The sequence below is a fragment of the Eptatretus burgeri genome, chromosome 1 (assembly GCF_056783735.1).
Source record: "Eptatretus burgeri isolate ZD-2024b chromosome 1, Ebu_testis_v1, whole genome shotgun sequence".
In the NCBI taxonomy this organism is placed as follows: Eukaryota; Metazoa; Chordata; class Myxini; order Myxiniformes; family Myxinidae; genus Eptatretus; species Eptatretus burgeri.
Genome location: NC_140961.1, coordinates 56917709 through 56936868, shown reverse-complemented (window position 1 = coordinate 56936868; position 19160 = coordinate 56917709). Strand labels below are relative to the sequence as shown.

At 41.4% G+C, this 19160-nt stretch overlaps 1 long non-coding RNA gene across 1 annotated transcript in view; it reads right to left on the bottom strand.

Moving 5' to 3' along the window:
• Positions 1–14615: 14615 nt before the first annotated feature.
• LOC147034543 (uncharacterized) overlaps positions 14616–19160 on the bottom strand; it is an 83115-nt gene continuing 78570 nt past the window's right edge. The window contains exons 3-4 of the long non-coding RNA XR_015059208.1: positions 15296–15412; positions 14616–15002 (exon numbers count right to left, since the gene is read on the bottom strand). This is a non-coding gene — a long non-coding RNA (uncharacterized LOC147034543). The remainder of the gene's footprint in view (positions 15003–15295; positions 15413–19160) is intronic.

Below are 19160 nucleotides of genomic sequence, written 5' to 3'. Positions count from 1 at the left end.
GTCAGGGGTCGAATGTTAGGGGGTCGGGTCAAAACTTTCAAATTGCGATAAAAACGCCATTTAAAGTCCGATTGACTTCCAAGTAATGATCATGACCAAACTAAGTGCTATAACTCATGAAACAGTAGCACTATCGACTAATAAGAACCAAATTGATTTCCAGGTTTTTGTTTTTTCAGAGATCATGGAGATATGACAAAGTTATTCCGGAAATTCCTTGCTCAACGAGCAATTTCATTTGTTTGTTTGTCTGAGTTGGATATCTCAAAAAGCTACGTATGGTTTTGGACGAAACTTGAGGAACAGGTTAGTTTTGTAACAAGGAACAATTGATTCGATTTTGCTGAACATCCGGATGCAGATACGAGAATTTTTTAAGTGATTCTTCACAGTTGAGAGATGGGGCCAAAAAAGATAGATAGTACAATATCTCAAAAGGTTGTGGACAGATTCAAACCAAACTTGGTGGATTAGTAAGTTAGATGACAAGAAGAAGCCAATTCGATTTTGGTTATAGTCCAGATGCATATCTGGCCTTAACGTGAGATACCTTCAGTCAGGCAGAGATATGTGCCCTACCGAGTGCCATTCTTTTTCCAGAGTCCTTCCCTCTGCTTCCTCCATCTATATATTTATCCCTTTGTTGCATCTATTATTTTACCAACTGCCTCACTCTCAGTGCATTATCTTCTCCCCTTTCACCTCTCTCTTTCCCCTTTCGCACCATAAATCTACATATATTTTTTATCATTCTTAAGATTGTATCTTCAAGTCATATAATATGAAGAGCCTCCCATTAATCATTGTTTCTGACAGTTACAAGCAAAATCCATTTTGCTGTCTTGTACCATTTTCATATATAGTAATATGGACTTTCATAGTTTACTCCAGGGATATCTAATCTTGTGCTCATCCATCCATTGGGATCATATTCTGTGCAGAGCATTGGTGCTGCCTAAGCAGTCTCCTGAGCTGTTCTCTTGGGCTATTGGCACAATCCTGGACAGGTCACCACTCAGACACAGGATACTCAAATGGCTCAATCATTCCAGCAAGCTCGTACTCATTTTGCCAACCTCAGAAGGATGACAGGCTGAATCAACCCCACCTAGTATTAATTCAACAGCCAAGCAGGATTTGAACTCAGGATCCGAGGATCCCAAACCCACCACCTTAACCATTAAGCAACACCAGGCATACTCTTGTGTAAAAGGAGAAACTGGTGATTTCTAGCAGGTATGATCAACTTCTTGCAGGTCAAATAAAATAGACTTGAGCCTTGTTATCTTTGCAGTCACCAAAATTTGCCTATTGTGAGCATAAAGCTGTCCTTCATTAAATATATACTGATGCATCAATTCACACAAAATTCTATACATTTATATAACAACAATAAAGGGATCACATACAAACCAATCAAGCTATAAAAGCAGCAAAACTGCTGGATGTCTGTTGGGAGATTCTTTGTTATGAAGTGCAACTGATGCTGAGGCAGCAAGGTTCACCAAATTAAGGTCTGAAATGTTATTAAGCCAGAGGTACAACATGTAGGAGGATGGACAATAACGACATATGCACAAACATAATGCATAATGAATTTGAAATGCTGGAGATGTGTTTCGAGTGTTTTACAATATGATGAGTTTAGACAATAGAGCGTGCATACAATCTGGAAAGATCCGCCAGCAAATGAAACAGCCGCTTATTTACTCTTATTGAGCAATGATGCATGTGCTCTTGTCAACTGAGTGGGACATCATAACCAAGCATGCACATGGTGAGATTTATTCATAAAATGATGTCCACACATTATTTTCAGACAGCCTGGCTGCGTTCACTCTGGGTACAAGAATGCATTGGTCCACTAACAATGAAATGTGATTACAATTAAGAACCAGGCCATTTTTGGACATGGCAAAATAATCCATCTCTGGCATGTGTAGGCAAAATCCACGATTCAGCACAACCCTATGTTGACGCCATTATAAATAATTAATTGCTTTCCTCTTGGTTTGAGTGTTGGAAAGCTGGTGACACACAAATGGAAGCCTTGCAAAACGAATGTGCAGACAAGTCGTAATGCTGTGCCTGCAGGCCTTTTCGAATGCAGAGATCTTATTTATCTGTTTACCATTTTTGCTGTTGAATGAACACCTCGTTTATAACATTTTTTTTGCTGTGGTTCATTGTCAAAGTATGCAATAAACCACGCTTGTTGAATATTTTTGTGCTGCTATTACCTTACCCACTTTGCATAATTTAACATATAAGGTATATTTCATGGATGTGCAGTAATTTCCTACCATATAACTTGTATTTCTCGACGAGTAACCATATATATATATATATATATATATATATATATATATATATATATATATATATATATATATATATATATATATATATATATATATATATATATATAGAGAGAGAGACAGAGAGAGACAGAGAGAGAGACAGAGAGAGAGACAGAGAGAGAGAGACAGAGAGAGACAGAGAGAGAGACAGAGAGAGAGAGAGAGAGAGAGACAGAGAGAGAGAGAGAGAGAGAGAGAGAGAGAGAGAGAGAGAGAGAGAGAGAGAGAGAGAGAGAGAGAGACAGAGACAGAGACAGAGACAGAGACAGAGACAGAGACAGAGACAGAGACAGAGACAGAGACAGAGACAGAGACAGAGACAGAGACAGAGACAGAGACAGAGACAGAGACAGAGACAGAGACAGAGAGAGACAGAGACAGAGACAGAGAGAGAGAGAGAGAGAGAGAGAGAGAGAGAGAGAGAGAGAGAGAGAGAGAGAGAGAGAGACTGATATACGAGGTCATTACAATATTTACCATTTCATGATTAACATAAAATCTGTCCAGGCGAGCCATCGTCAAAACATTTCTTGATGCACAAATCCATGTATACTAATGGATATTACGGTTTTGTACCTGCCACACATCCACCAGTTTAGACTTTTTAATTGGTGGTGCCAAAGGCTTTGCACTGGGTGTATGAGGCTCACAAGTGTTCCGATAAAGTTGTGCGTTGAGCGTACAGTTGTAGTCACCCCCCAGACAAAACAACATGGTCAAGTCAATGGTGCTTACAAACTGCCAACTTATACAGAAAGGCACCTCTTTCAGAGTTAGTAGTAGGACAGTAAACATTAGTCATGCAAATCTTTAGGTTCTTCTTCTTCTTCTTTCTGGCTGCTCCCGTTCGGGGTTGCCATCCAGCGGATCAAACGTATCCATTTCGCTCTATTCTAAACACATCTTCCATTGGCACTCCAACCACCCACATGTCCGCCCTCACCGCATCCATGAACCTCTTCTTTGGCCTTCCTCTTCTCCTCCTGCCTGGCGGCTCCATCTTCAGCATCCTTCTCCCGATATACTTCGCTTCCCTCCTGTGCACATGTCCAAACCATCTCAATCTCGCCTCTCTCACTTTGTCTCCAAACCGTCCTACCTGCGCAGTAGGGTGCTTCATAATAGGGGGTAAAAAAAATTAAAGGATGAATATTCTTACTCCCTTGGTATGCCTTTCTTCCATTTGGCAGTAGAAACAAACACTCCAAATTTGAAGCAGATTGGAGGACATTTAGGGGTTCCTCAAGTTGGCACAATAATGTTGAAATTTGCCAAACTGTAACTGAAAACTTGCCGTCGAATATGCACAACGCAGTACACTTCACAATTAATATGGTTGTTTGATATTTTCAAAAACCACAGCAGTCATATAGGATGAAAGAATAGTTTTCTCAAGGAGACCGAGATGAGCTTTTTGACATTGCAGTGCAAAATGCCCTCTCCATAATGGACATAATTGTGCCAACTTGAGGAACCCCGAAATATCATGTAATTTTTTTGGAATTTTTTTTTTTGGAACAATTTTTTTGGAACACCCTACTGTGCAGTCCCTCTAATATACTCATTCTTTATCCTGTCCATCCTCATCACTCCCAACGAGAATCACAGCATCTTTAACTCTGCCACCTCCAGCTCCGCTTCCTGTCTTTTTGTTAGCGCCACCACCTCCAAACCATACAACATAGCTGGTCTCACTACCATCTTATATACTTTCCCCTTAATTCTTGCAGCTAAACTTCTGTCACAAATCACTCCTGCAACTCTTCTCCAGGCACTCCATCCTGCCTGCACTCTCTTTTTTCACTTCTCTCCCACACTCTCCATTACTTTGGACAGTTGATCCCAAGTATTTAAACCCATCCACCTTCCCCACCTCAACTCCTTGCAACCGCACCATACCTCCACCCTCCCTCTCATTTACGCACATGTACTCCATCTTACTCCTACTGACTATCATTCCCCTTCTCCCCAGTGCGTACCTCCACCTCTCAAGGTGCGCCTCAACCTGCTCGCGACTCTCCCTACAGATCATGATGTCATCCGCGAACATCATAGTCCATGGAGACTCCAGTCTGATCTCGTCCGTCAACCTGTCCATCACCATTGCAAATAGGAAAGGGCTCAGAGTCGATCCTTGGTGAAATCCCACTTTTCCCTTAAACCGGTCCGTCATTCCTACCGCACACCTCACCACTGTCACACTGTTCTCATACATATCCTGCAGGATCCTCACATACTTCTCCACCACTCCCGACTTCCTCATACAATGCCACAACTCCTCTCTTGGCACCCTATCATAAGCTTTCTCTAACTCCACAAACACACAATGTAACTCCTTCTGGCCTTCCCTATACTTCTCCATCAACATTCTCAAAGCAAACATCGCATCAGTGATGCTCTTTCCTGGCATAAACCCATATTGCTGCTCACAGATCGTCACCTCTCCTCTCAACCGAGCTTCCACAACTCTTTCCCACAACTTCATGGTGTGGCTTAACAACTTTATCCCTCTGTAATTTCCACAGCTCTGCACATCACCCTTGTTCTTGAAAATCGGAACCAGTTCACTTAATCTCCACTCCTCCGGCATCCTCTCACTTTACAAGATTTTATTAAACAGTCTGGTTAACAACCCCACTGCCATCTCTCCTAAGCACTTCCATGCCTCCACTGGTATACCATCTGGGCCAACTGACTTTCCACTTTTCATCCTCTTCATAGCAGTCCTCACTTCGTCCTTACTGATCCACCCCACTTCCTGATTCACTATCTCCACCTCTTCCAACCTTCTCTCTCTCTCATTTTCTTCATTCATCAGCTCCTCAAAGTACTCCATCCACCTTCTCAACACACTCTCCTCGATCGTTAGCACATTCCCATTTACGTCCTTTATCACCCTAACCTGCAGCACATCCTTCCCAGCTCGGTTCCTCTGTCTCGCCAATCAGTAAAAATCCTTTTCCCCTTCTTTTTTATCCAACTTCTCATACAGCTCGTCATATGCCTTTTTCTTAGCCTTTGCCACCTCTCTCTTTGCCTTTCACCGCCACTCCTTGTACTCTTGCCTACTTTCTTCATCTCTCTGACTATCCCACTTCTTTTTCGCCAACCCTTTCTTCCTTATACTTTCCTGTACTTCCTCGTTCCACCACCAAGTCTCCTTATCTTCCTTCCTCTGTCCAGATGTCACACCAAGTATCTTCCTTGCTATCTCCCTCACCACTTCTGCTGTAGTTGCCCAATCATCCCACCCATCTTTACCACCATCCAACACCTGTCTCGCCTAGTCCCTAAATTCCACGCAACAGTCTTCCTCCTTCAGCTTCCACAATCTGATCCTTGGTTCAGCCCTCACTCTCTTCCTCAACCTCACCTCCAAAATCATCCTACAGACCACCAATCGATGCTGTCGAGCTACACTCTCCCCTGCCACCACCTTACAGTCTCTCATCTCTTTCATGTTGCATCTCCTGCTTAAGATGTAATCCACCTGTGTGCACTTTCCTCCACACTTGTACGTCACCTTGTGTTCCTCCTTCTTCTTTAAATACTTATTTACCACTGCTATTTCCATTGTTTTTGCAAACTCTACCACCATTTGCCCTTCCACATTTCTCTTGTTGAGACCGTACCTTCCCATCACCTCCTCATCCTCATTATTCCTTTCCCCAACATGCCCATTGAAATCTGCTCCAATCACCACTCTTTCATCCTTGGATACACTCTCCACCACTTCATCAACCTCACTCCAGAAATCTTCTTTATACTCCATCTCACACCCCATATGCGGTGCATATGCACTGATGACATTCATCATCACCCCTTCAATTTCCAACTTCACACTCATCACTCGGTCAGACACTCTCCTCACCTCCAATACCCTCTTGACATAATCTTCCTTCAGGATTACCCCGACACCATTTCTCCTCCCATCCACACCATGGTAGAACAGTTTGAAACCACCTCCAATGCTCCAAGCCTTACTCCCCATCCACTTGGTCTCTTGTACACACAGTATGTCCACCTTTCTTCTCTCCATCATATCAGCCAACTCTCGCCCTTTGCCAGTCATCGTCCCAACATTCAGAGTTCCAACCCTCACCTCCACACTTCTACCCTTCCCCCTCTCCCACTGCCTCCGGACTCGCCTTCCCCTCTCCTTCTCCTTCGCCCAGCAGTAGCGCAATTTCCACTGGTACCCTGCTGACCACCGGTACCGTTTGCAGTCGTTGGTAACCCGGGCCTCGACCGATCCGGTATGGAAAATCGTTTTGTCGTCCGCATAATGATTTGGCATCGGTTTTTACGCCAGATGCCCTTCCTGACGCAACCCTGGTCGCCTCTTACGACACACAGGGATATGGTACACCTATACTAACCAGGGCATACACCTTTATGCAATCATGCAATCATGCAATATTCATGCAAATCTTTAGGTTACTACTGACAAATTGCACAGACAGTAAGTAACCTTTACAAATTTCCTTACAAGTTATCTCTGAAGGCTGGAGTCTCTGATGCAACACCATTGCCACATCAACCTTTGCTTCAACAAGCGCACTGGAGAAAAAAAGACAATTTTTAAAGATTCTATGCCACTCATCCTCAGAGGAATGATTTGCATGCGTCTACTGTAGCATGAGCACATCAATTTTTTTTATTTTGAAAGAGCTGAAACACCTGGAGGCGACGCACACAACTGCGGCCTCCATTGATGTTCTGGGATGCTACTTTCATCTCCAATCTGTTAGTTATTCTTGAAGCTCTTTACCAGCCCGAGTAACACATTTTCTTAACCTTTGGAATTGAGGATCTGACATGTTAACTTGATCAGGTTCACGAATCATACTCCTTGCAGTTGTAATGAAATCGTGTACATTCGGGAAGTAATGTTAGATTTTTCATGTCTTTTCCTGAATGTATCATCCGGGAATTTAATTACATTTTCTTGAGACACTAAGGTTGTGTCGTTTCCCCCCTCATACATTTGAGAGCATAAAGCACTGAAATGTGGGGTAGAAGAGGTTTCAACCGAATCAATTGCTTCATCTATGGCCTCTCCTATTACTTGTGGAACACTTACTTTTGGCTCAAGAGATCCCATTGCAACAGAAAGTTTTGCTCTGTTTACGGACCCCTCCGAATTTGCTTTGTCCATGTCCTTCCCCTCCACATCCCTTACATCATCATCTGTGAGGGAGGGGTTAACATTTAACTCACAGGGATTTTCCCCTTTATCTGTTTCCCCATCAATGTCAGCCACAGCTGTTAACTCGTCTGAAAAAGTTTGGCTATCAGGCCAAACACGTAAGCCATCCTGACACGATCTGGACCTTATTCTGCTCCTTAGCATCAAAGGCATCAACGTTTGTCCGTCTTTGGCCTTTTTTCCAGGGTATCCGTAAAAGATACCTCCATATCGTCCACACTATCCTGTACAGTGGATGGTAAAGGAGAGGAATAAACCACTTTCACTTCCTCCTTTGGTGGGGGAGGATTAATTAAGTCACGATTACACACCCTCTCTCCAACGCTGGTCGGGCCAACGCTGGTCGGGGTGGACGGGTCCAACTCGTCGCACACCTCAGTCGGTGGGGGGGGGGGGCTAGCCTTAACCTTCTCCCCATCAGTTTGTGATGAGGAAGAATCATTCCTCACCGCACCTTCACTTTCTTGCAGTGTAACCACATTGGGACAAACAATCTTCACATGCCCGTGAGCCCCACACCCAAAACACGTCGGAACCTTTGAGGAGGCATAAATTATATATTCAAACCTATTGAATGTTTACACTGAGTACAACATTCAGTGTTTTTCCATTTTCAAGAAGGATCACATAAACCACTCTTTTAAAGGACTTCACATGTTTAAACTTATCGCTAACATTACGCATCGGCACCGTTAACATCCTCGACACAACGTTACTGAACTTGCTTAACTAGTTACACAAGTTCTGGTCCCTTATAAATGGTGGAATATTAGTAATGTTAACTTTAACTGTTGGGGCCTGCAAAGCGAACACAGAAAGGTAAGTGTTCGGTTCGATGAACAGGCAATGCTCAACTATAGTTGCTTCCATGTGTTCCTCCGACACAAACACAACAAACTTCTTCTTGATGTGAGAAGCAGCACGAATGTTATGTAATCCAACTATGTTACCAATGGCGGAAAGTACATCGTTAAGTTCCACCTCACTGGTAGAGATGCAAAACACAGCGTGTTCACGAGTTAGTGACTCAAACATCTCAATGCGGAAACATTCACCTGCCATTCTAACTCAGGAAAACTAGTTAGTAAACTTTACTGAGAAAATAAGGCATTTCACAAACACCAAGATATCAATCGATTAAAGTCGAGAATCAACAAAGAACACGGTCGCAGTGAGCGACCGATGAAGCGACAATCCTTAACAAATGATGAAAACATGCATGTTATCCTGAACACGTGATGAAAACATGCATGTAATCATTAACACGTGATGAAAACATACATGTAATTCTTCACACATGAGGAAAACATGCATGTTATCCTTAACACGTGAAGAAAACATGCATGTAATCCTTAACACGTGATTAAAGCATACATGTAATCCTTCACACATGACGAAAACATGCATGTAATCCTTCACACATGACGAAAACATGCATGTAATCCTTCACACGTGAAGAAAGCATCCATGTAATCCTTCACACATTATGAAAACATGCATGTAATCCTTAACACGTGATGAAAACATGCATGTAATCCTTAACACGTGTTGAAAACATGCATGTAATCCTTCACACGTGAAGAAGGCATGCATGTAATCCTTCACACATTATGAAAACATGCATGTAATCCTTCACACATTATGAAAACATGCATGTAATCCTTAACACGTGATGAAAACATGCATGTAATCCTTCACACGTGATGGAAACATGCATGTAATCCTTCACACGTGATGAAAGCATGCATGCAATCCTTCACACGTGATGAAAACATACACGCAATCCTTCACACATGAGGAAAACATGCACGCAATCCTTCACACATGAGGAAAACATGCACGTAATCATTCACACATGAAGAAAACATGCATGTAATCATTCACACATGAAGGAAAATGGATGTAATCCTTAACATGTGATGAAAACATGAATGTAATCCAAAACACATGATGAAAAAATGCATGTAATCCTTAACACGTGATGAAAACATGCAAGTAATCCTTAACACGTGATGAAAACATGCATGTAATCCTTCACATGTGATGAAAACGTGCATGTAATCCTTCACACATGACGAAAACATGCATGTAATCCTTCACACATGACGAAAACATGCATGTAATCCTTCACACGTGAAGAAAGCATCCATGTAATCCTTCACACATTATGAAAACATGCATGTAATCCTTAACACGTGATGAAAACATGCATGTAATCCTTAACACGTGTTGAAAACATGCATGTAATCCTTCACACGTGAAGAAAGCATGCATGTAATCCTTCACACATTATGAAAACATGCATGTAATCCTTCACACATTATGAAAACATGCATGTAATCCTTAGCAGGTGAAAACATGCATGTAATCCTTAACACGTGTTGAAAACATGCATGTAATCCTTCACACATGAGGAAAACATGCACGTAATCCTTAACACATGAAGAAAACATGCATGTAATCATTCACACATGAAGGAAACATGGATGTAATCCTTAACACGTGATGAAAACATGCATGTAATCGTTAACACGTGATGAAAACATGCATGCAATCCTTAACACGTGATGAAAGCATGCATGTAATCCTTCACATGTGATGAAAACGTGCATGTAATCCTTAACACGTGATGAAAACATGCATGTAATCCTTCACACGTAACGAAAACATGCACGTAATCCTTCACACATGAAGAAAGCATGCATGTAATCCTTCACACATTATGAAAACATGCATGTAATCCTTAACACGTGATGAAAACATGCATGTAATCCTTAACACGTGACAAAAGCATGCATGCAATCCTTCACACATGATGAAAACATGCATGTAATCCTTAACACGTGATGAAAACATGCATGTAATCCTTAACATGTGAAGAAAACATGCATGTAATCCTTCACACGTGACGAAAGGTCAGGTCAGGTATGGGAGCATGTGCCAGAACAGCGTGTCGCTGCGTCGACTTTCCGCCAGTACTCCAGGGGCCTCCATCTGGCCATCCCCCAGGCAGATGCCAGGCCCATCTCCATCTCCTTGAGATGATGGTCAACCTGAGGCAACCATGAGGCACGTGGTCGGCCCACTGGCCTCCTCCACTCATGAGACTCCCTCGCTGAGAGAATCTGGTGAGCAGGATCAGCATCAGGAAAACGAGCCACATGTCCATACAGCCACAACTGACGCTCACGGACTATGCAGGTAACAAATCTCATCCGAGTCTCTCTCAGCAACCGCTCGTTGGACACAAAATCCGACCAGCGATAGCCAAGGATTCTCCGAAGAGACCTGGTACCAAAGGAATTAAGTCTCCATCTCAGATCCTTGGTCAGAGTCCAAGTCTCGCACCCATAGAGCAAGACTGGAAGTACCAAGGACCTGAAGACTCGGACTTTCGTCCTCCCGCACAGGTACCGGCAGTTCCACACCCCATGATCCAGTGAATCCATGACTCCCCAGGCCCGACCCAGACGTCTATTGACCTCTGACTCGCAGCCAGCAGAGACATGAATATCACTGCCAAGGTAAGTGAATCTCTCCACGACCTCAACATCCTCACCATAAACAGACACAGACAGGACAGCAGCATCCAAGATGTCACCGAAAGCCTGGATCTTCGTTTTGACCCAAGAAACCCGTAATCCCAATGGCTATGACTCCTCATTCAGCACCTCGAGGGCCCCCAAAAGGATGTCTAAAGTCTCCGCAAAGATGACTGCATCATCTGCAAAATCAAGGTCCGAGATCTTGACATTGCCAAACGATGCACTGCAACTTGATCTCTCCGAGATCCTCCCTAAAATCCAGTCCATACAAGTGCTGAAAAGTGTGGGGGCAAGTACACATCCCTGACGAACTCCAGTAACAACTGGAAATAAGTCAGAGATGGTACCACCACACTTCACAGCACTCTCAGTACCAGAGTAGAGTTCAGACATCAGATCCATCAGTTTTGGTGGCACCCCACGAAGACCAAGAATCCTCCAGAGGACATCCCGATTCACTGAATCGAACGCTTTACAGAGATCAACATAGGCTGCAAGCAGCCCCTGCCGAAACTCTCCTCTGCGTTCGGTGAGGACACGAAGTGCAAGGATACGGTCAATCGTTGACCTCTTTGGTGTAAAGCCTGACTGCTCTGGACGCTGGTGCTCAAGCAGATGGTGGCGAACCCTATCAAGAATTATCCATGACGTGACGAAAACATGCATGTAATCCTTAACACAAGATGAAAACATGCATGTAATCCCTCACCCGTGATGAAAACATGCATGTAATCCCTCACACGTGATGAAAACATGCAAGTAATCCCTCACCCGTGATGAAAACATGCATGTAATCCCTCACCCGTGATGAAAACATGCATGTAATCCCTCACACGTGATGAAAACATGCATGTAATCCTTAACACGTGATGAAAACATGCATATAATCCCCCAATCCTGTCTCGAGACATCAAATGCATGTATTCTTGTTCCCACTTAAATATAGTTGGCACAAGCTTTGTGCATTGTGCACGTTGTGAAGAAGTCCTTTGTCGTATGGTTTGTAGCCATTACTTTGTTTGTAATGATGCATGGCATCGTCTTTCTGATTGCAGACATTCAGCAAATAAATCACCAAGCCTGCCATGTTCACATGAGGAAATCCCACAAGATTCAAAGTCCACTCACTGGCAGGGATGATCAGAGGTTTGGGTCGAACCTGCCTGTCTATGATCCTTCCAGCCTTGCACTTTCCCGCAGCATCAAGAGTTTTTGCATTATTGAAAGCTACAAGGTCTGTAAGCTGAAAAAGTTCTCTAACTATTTTGTTGTGTAAAGGCACACCCCATTCTCTGAGGAACACTTTCAAGTATTTTTGACTTCTTTTAGAAGTCATTTCTAGAAACATCTTCTCGAAATATAAGCCATTTCAGGTTACAATCTTTATCTCACACAAATGATAAACATCAACATACCCAAATCATCAATGCTGCTAAGGGGTTCAGGGCATGCATGCGAAAGATTTTGGAATGGACAAGCCGGGAGGTGACGATGGTTTGCGGGCATTATTATCGTAAAATGAAGGAAGCCCTACCGTAAAAACCTATCTCTCCCATCAAAATTGACCAAATCAAATAGGATTTTTCATATGTTGTACTTATGGACATTACGCACAGCTTCTAGGAAATGAAATTGCGAGAAAAAAAGACAAAAATAAATAAAAAGTTCAAGTAGGCGTGACTCCGCCCACAAGGGGCGTGGCACGCCCCTCATACAAAAAGAAACAACTGGACCATGATATCTAGCTTGTGTCCAAGTTTCAACAAGATTGCATCAAACGTCACGGAGCTATGCTCTGGAGTCACAAACAGACAGACAGACAGACAGACACACAGACACAACGAAAATAGTGGTCACTCCTGGTGCCCGCGAAACAACAAGACTATGATATCTAGCTTGTGTCCAAGTTTCATCAAGAACGCATCAAATGTCACGGAGCTATGCTCTGGAGAGAGTCACAAACACACAGACAGACAGACACACAGACACAACGAAAATAGTGGTCACTGCTGGCGCCCACGAAACAATTATGTCGTTTTGAAACTCCTGATTGAGCTGGATGATAGCCTCCACTACCTCCCCCCCCCTCCCACCACTCTTCTGCTCCCCAGGTGAGATGGACCAGGAAGTTGAGAATGCAATAGGTTCTCATTCTCATACTTATAACACTGCAATCAACCTGGCTATGAGTTTATGCTTCTTTAATGTTATGCCTATCCTACAGCACCACTCTGAAAGATTTTTTTATGCTTTTTTAATGTTCCAACCTTTCCTTGGTTGTGCATAAAATGCACACATTCTGAGCCTCTGATACAAACACATCAATGTAAATTGAGAGTGAAAGCTTGGGTTTGGATTCCCATTTTTCATTTCATAATTTAATCCATAATTCCCTGATATATCAGAAATTAACTCCACAACTTTCAATATTCAAAATGCAGATCAGTGAAAATGGTTTATTGCAAGAATGAGAATCCTAGAAGCATGTCCTCTTTAATCTATAGGGCACATTTTACATGAGTGTGGTCTGAAAATCACACTTTATAGTCATTAAGTGCAAATGAGGCAGCAGATACAGTATGTAAAGTAATGTTCCCTCTTGTTCCACAGTAAAGTCAGTTCTGTACCTGAACAACCACAACACACCTTATCCTAGCAGATTAAACCTGCTGTTGGCTTAGCAGTTTGGGTGGTGACTTGGGTGGGAGCTTGGGATCCTAGTCAGGTTCCTAGGGTTCTGAGTTTGAGCCCTGTTGGTTACTGAATTAACACCAGGGGGTTGACTCAGCCTATCATCCTTCCGATGTTGGCAAAATGAGCACTGGTGTACTGGTAATCGGGGCACTGCATCAGCGGCATAGTCACATCCCAAACCAAGGATGCAACCAGCAGCCAAATGGCTGTACACGATTGGTACTAAGCATATTTAAGGTTAACTCTGATTCCTAAAAGAAAAATAGAATTATTGTTGTAGTCCCTTAATATAAGTAAAAATGAATATCAATGGAGAATGTTTTTTTCCCTCTCATAAGCAATATGTTGTACAATATTACCTTCCTTTGACTTCTTAAGTGAAACATTTATGTGTAAAATCTAATGCTATCATCCCATTAAAATTTATGAACAATTGCCTTGCCCGAGGTCTAAATAAAGGCAACAGAAAGCATTTTTACGATTTTCTTGTTGCTCCTGCCATGAACTATATTGCGCAGATATATCTTAAGTAGGTACTTCCTTATAAAGGCGGTTTATAACTGTCGAAAAGCGAGACTTTGGGCTATTCGTGACACTTGTGAAAAGTAGGAATAGTTGCTGTTGAAAAAGATGGAAGTGGTTATGGCTAATGGATTCTGGATACAACATGTGGAAAGTCAGTGGATAAAATATAACTCAGATATAGGGTTACGTCAAGTGAATATGGGATTTCAGGTGATTAACAATTTCAAGCATTTTAGCCAGGTGATTCAATGCTATATCTGTGCAAGGTAATTTACAACAAAGTTTTATATCTGAAAATACTCAAATGAAATCATAATGACTGGAGTGATTGAATTATTTCCAATGCCTTGAGAAGTAATTTTTAAAAAGAATAAAAAAGGATGTAAGATATCATAAATGTGTCGGTGAGGCAATATGAGTTGTCAGTGAGCCAACTCTGAAAATGACTCAATGCTAGAGCAAGAATGGATAGCGATGAAAGTATATTGGACTAACAGGATAGCTCAGATGTACTGTACTTTACTCACCTCTGAGTTGACAAGTCTGGGTTTGATTCCTGACCCACCAACACGCTGCCACACCAGTGCTTCACAAGCAGGGCATTGCATCAATAAGTATGCCATCCTCTGGAAAGGACATTTAACCAACTGGCACGTCTGCAAGCAATCACTGGTGAATGGAAAAGATCAAACAATGCCTTTGAAAAAAGCAGGTCATTATTTACAAATACCCAAGCTACAATGTAAATTGCTGCTGTCCACTATAGAGACATTGATTCAGTGGTATTTCTGAACCACAGTAATGATGGAACCAGCAGACCAAACTCAAAACCGAATCCTGCTCTAATATGCATTTGACAGTAGCAGTCGTAAACGCTATAAGCAAGACAGGAACTGAATAATGTTGTTGTTCCCCAATGCGGAGACAAGCTCCTCGTACTCCAACTCCACGTTTTTTCTCACCTGTGGAATAGTTTTTCCAGATTCTGTAGTCTCAAACTCTTCCCTCCAGGAATTAAAGTCTTCTTCACACTGCTTTAATGAGGGTAGAAAAGCTCATGGTTTTGGACTGCGGGTGACCTAAGATGATGGTGAGAAATAGCACAGTTTACCTTCCAAAGATGGTGGACCACTCAATGTAAATTAAGCCTGTGTTTCGTTAATCAAAGTCATGCTTGGTGTTGGCTTAATGGTTGGGGTGGTGGGTTTGGGATTCCAGGATCCTGAGTTCAAAACCCTCTTGGCTGTTGAATTAATACCAGGTGGGGTTGACTCTGCCTCTCATCCTTCTGAAGTTAGCAAAATGAGTGCCAGCTTGCTGGTATCCTGTATTGGAGTGGTGACCCATCCAGGATTGGGCCCAATAGCCAAGAAGACTGCTTAGGCAGCACCAACGCTCTGTACAGAGTATAGTCACAATGGATTGATGAATGGATATATATATATATATATATATATATATATATATATATATATATATATATATATATATATATATATATATATATATATATATATATATATATACATACATGTTCTTGTCCTGTTTTCAATTTGACCCATTTATGTCTTTTTATCACAGCATGCCTAATTAGTGAGATGTGGAAAACCATATACATTTTTTTTTCCTGATTGACAGTTTCATTCACCATCATTGACACTTTCATTTTGCAATTTATCATTTAATTTCACATCAACATCTGATCTCTGGGAACATAAAACAAATTCATCACATTATTTTTGGAAATAAGTGTGCAGATTACTAAACTTAATGCAAGGTTGTTAGTCGTAAACATAAACTCAGGGAACATGCGAGGAAGCACTTCCTTGCCCATACAGCACCCAAATAAAGGGAGTATTTTCAGAATTCCAGATGTCCCTGCTAGAAGCATGTGAATACTACAGCAAAGAGGGCATGACCCCATCTGTCGTGTCAAAACTGCACGAGCTCAGTTCGATTGCATCAATTTATAATGGCATATTTAAAGCAAAATTTGTACAATACTGTATCAGATTTATCACCATGTGAACATAAATTTTGGATGTTCACAAATGTACAAGTCAGTTGGACCAATTTCGCAAGTGATGTGATTTTATGTTTTAATGCGATTGGAGTACACGTAATATTTTATTTTATTTTTGGACTAAATAAACATCTCAGGTGAAACTTGCATAAACTGTTACTGTTATTCTAAGTAGGGCAAATATCTACCAATGCAAAATTAATGTTGACTGTCCACGGATATTTTATTGTGATAACGTGCGGTTCGGTGTTGGAATTTCTGGGTGGTGTTCAATCAAACTCGCAGTTAATTTAAAGTCCAGATTTATTACCACCACCATGAAAGGTGGATTGAGGTGATGCTTTCACCCCTGTTTTTCTGTTTGCTTGTCTGTCTGTGAGCAGGATATCTCAAAAAGTTATGGACAGATTCTGACAAAACCTGGCGGACGGATTGGGTGTGTGACAAGGAAGAACTGTTTAGATTTTGGTGAAGAACCGGATCCGGAAACTGTAATTTTAAGTGATTCTTCGCTATTGAGAGATAAGGCCAAAAAAGATATAGGGCACGATATCTCACAGTGTTATGGATGGATTCGGATGAAACTTATTCTTCAGACAGGGAGGCTGCAGCCCTTCCCATTCAGACATTGACAAAAACACAAACTGGGCAAACACTTGTAATATGTCTTTCAATCGTGACAAATCTCACACTCTCACTCAATCTCTTCGAGAGGACCGTTTGGCAAACCCTCCTATCTACATTCTTAACTATCTGTTTGGGGAGTTAAGTCACCAAAACCTTTTGGTCTCACTATCAGTCATGATCTTTATTGGGCAAACTACATTTAAAAGTTGGACTCCAAAGCCACGAGGCATCCTCTGTCGTACAAAGTCCTTCCTTGACACACCTGAACTTCTATCCACCTACAAGGCCTTCATTAGCAGTTTGATGGAGAACTGCTCTCTCCTCTGTGCTGGCTCCCTTTCCTCACATGTTGCTCAGCTTGACGCCTTGGAAACCAATGCCTTCAACATTATTGGACTCTCCGGCGACTGAATTGGTTCACGAATAAAACGCTAGAAGGTGATTCTTTTGAGGTCAAAGGGTCAAGGTCACCTAAAATCGTAAAAAAATATTTAAATGCTTTTGTCATGCTTAACATACTGAAGAAGAACAAGAAGAAGTCTGAATACAAATCAGACACAGACAGGCTTTGCATTTTCAGATGCTTTCCAGTTTAAATTGAAGAACTGCAAAACTGGAGGTTTCTGGAAGTATTATGACAGGTGAGTTGTGAGTTGTGTTCCACAGTGTTCAAATGTATAATTAAATTTAAATAAAATGAAGATTGTAAAAGTCAAATAAATAAATAAATTCCGGTTTTTACTGAATTTTTCCACAGTGTCTATTTTGTCATCTTTTTCTACCATGTTACATTAATTATTTGTACCTGTTGTTTGTGTCCAATAAGACATCCTTAAAAAAGAGTAAGATTCCTGTTCGAAATGATTTTCAATTTTGTTTGACTGCCAGGCAGGTAGACAGAGTAAACCAGAGAGTTGGTGTCAAAGCCACCCAATGCTCACCTGTTTATACATTTATCGTTTTTAAAAGACTAGTCTAATAATATTTTTTTTATAAAGCATTGCAGTGAAGTCTGATCCAAATAATTTTAAAGCAATATATGTATTTGTATATTGTAATCAGTAAACTAGTACACATATTAAACGAATGGCAAGCATCTAGTATAAACAGGTGAGCATTGGGTGGCTTTGACACCATCTTAGGTTGAAATTTTAAAAAGATTTAAAATCATTTGTTAATTTCAACTTCACGACACCTATTGTATACCCCAAAGGAACCTCCAGGCCAAATATCAGCATCCTAGTACACATATTAAATGAATGGCATGCTTCTAAAAAATAACTTGTACCAAAAACTTTAATGTTGATGTGCTACAAAAAAAGTTAAGTTCAAAACAGGTCAAAAATTTAAAACATTTGAAATTATTTTTTTCATTTCAACTTAACTACACCAATAATATACCCCAAAGGAACCTCCATGCCAAATATCAGCATCCTAGTACACATATTAAATGAATGGCAAGCTTCTAAATAACTTGCACCAAAAACTTTAACATTTTCACGCTGACGCTCACGCCGGGGGTATTGCTATAGCTCTCTGTTCTTCGAACAGGTGAGCTAAAAATTAAAATAAAATAAAATTATCGCATCCGTGCCTGAAGATAGTGGTACAGTTTGGAATTTCTTTTTCGTCATGCTAGGCAGCTAGAGGTCTCCCTCAAGTGTCAATTCAGAAGTTTGAACCCTTAAAAAGGGTTCACTTAAAAGAAGCACCACTTTAAAAAAAATTGACGGACGGATGGAAGGACATTCCAAATATTGAAGTAACTACACAGCTTAAAAATTATCTCACTCCTCTCTGAGCATTTGCGGTCGGGATGAATTCAGTGTCAAAGTATGGTAAAATGAAAGACGTCTTCAAATTCATGTTCCAATTTGTGTTCAAAATACAACATTCAAATTAAATAAGTTGTTGCTCCATCATTAACCGATGATCATATACTGATAAGACAGACAGACGGGCATTAACCAATAACATAACCCTGCCTTTTGCTTCATGTGTGCATGGAAACTAAAATGGCACTCCGTAGAACGATACCTCCACCATGCTAGTGTGGTATGAGGAGTCACTGAAACAGCTTCCGTAGGATTTTTGTGCTAAAATTGTAGTGTCCTAACGATACTACAGTACCTTTCCACCGTGTTTTTTTCTGACAGGATGGGTGACAATTTCCTCGA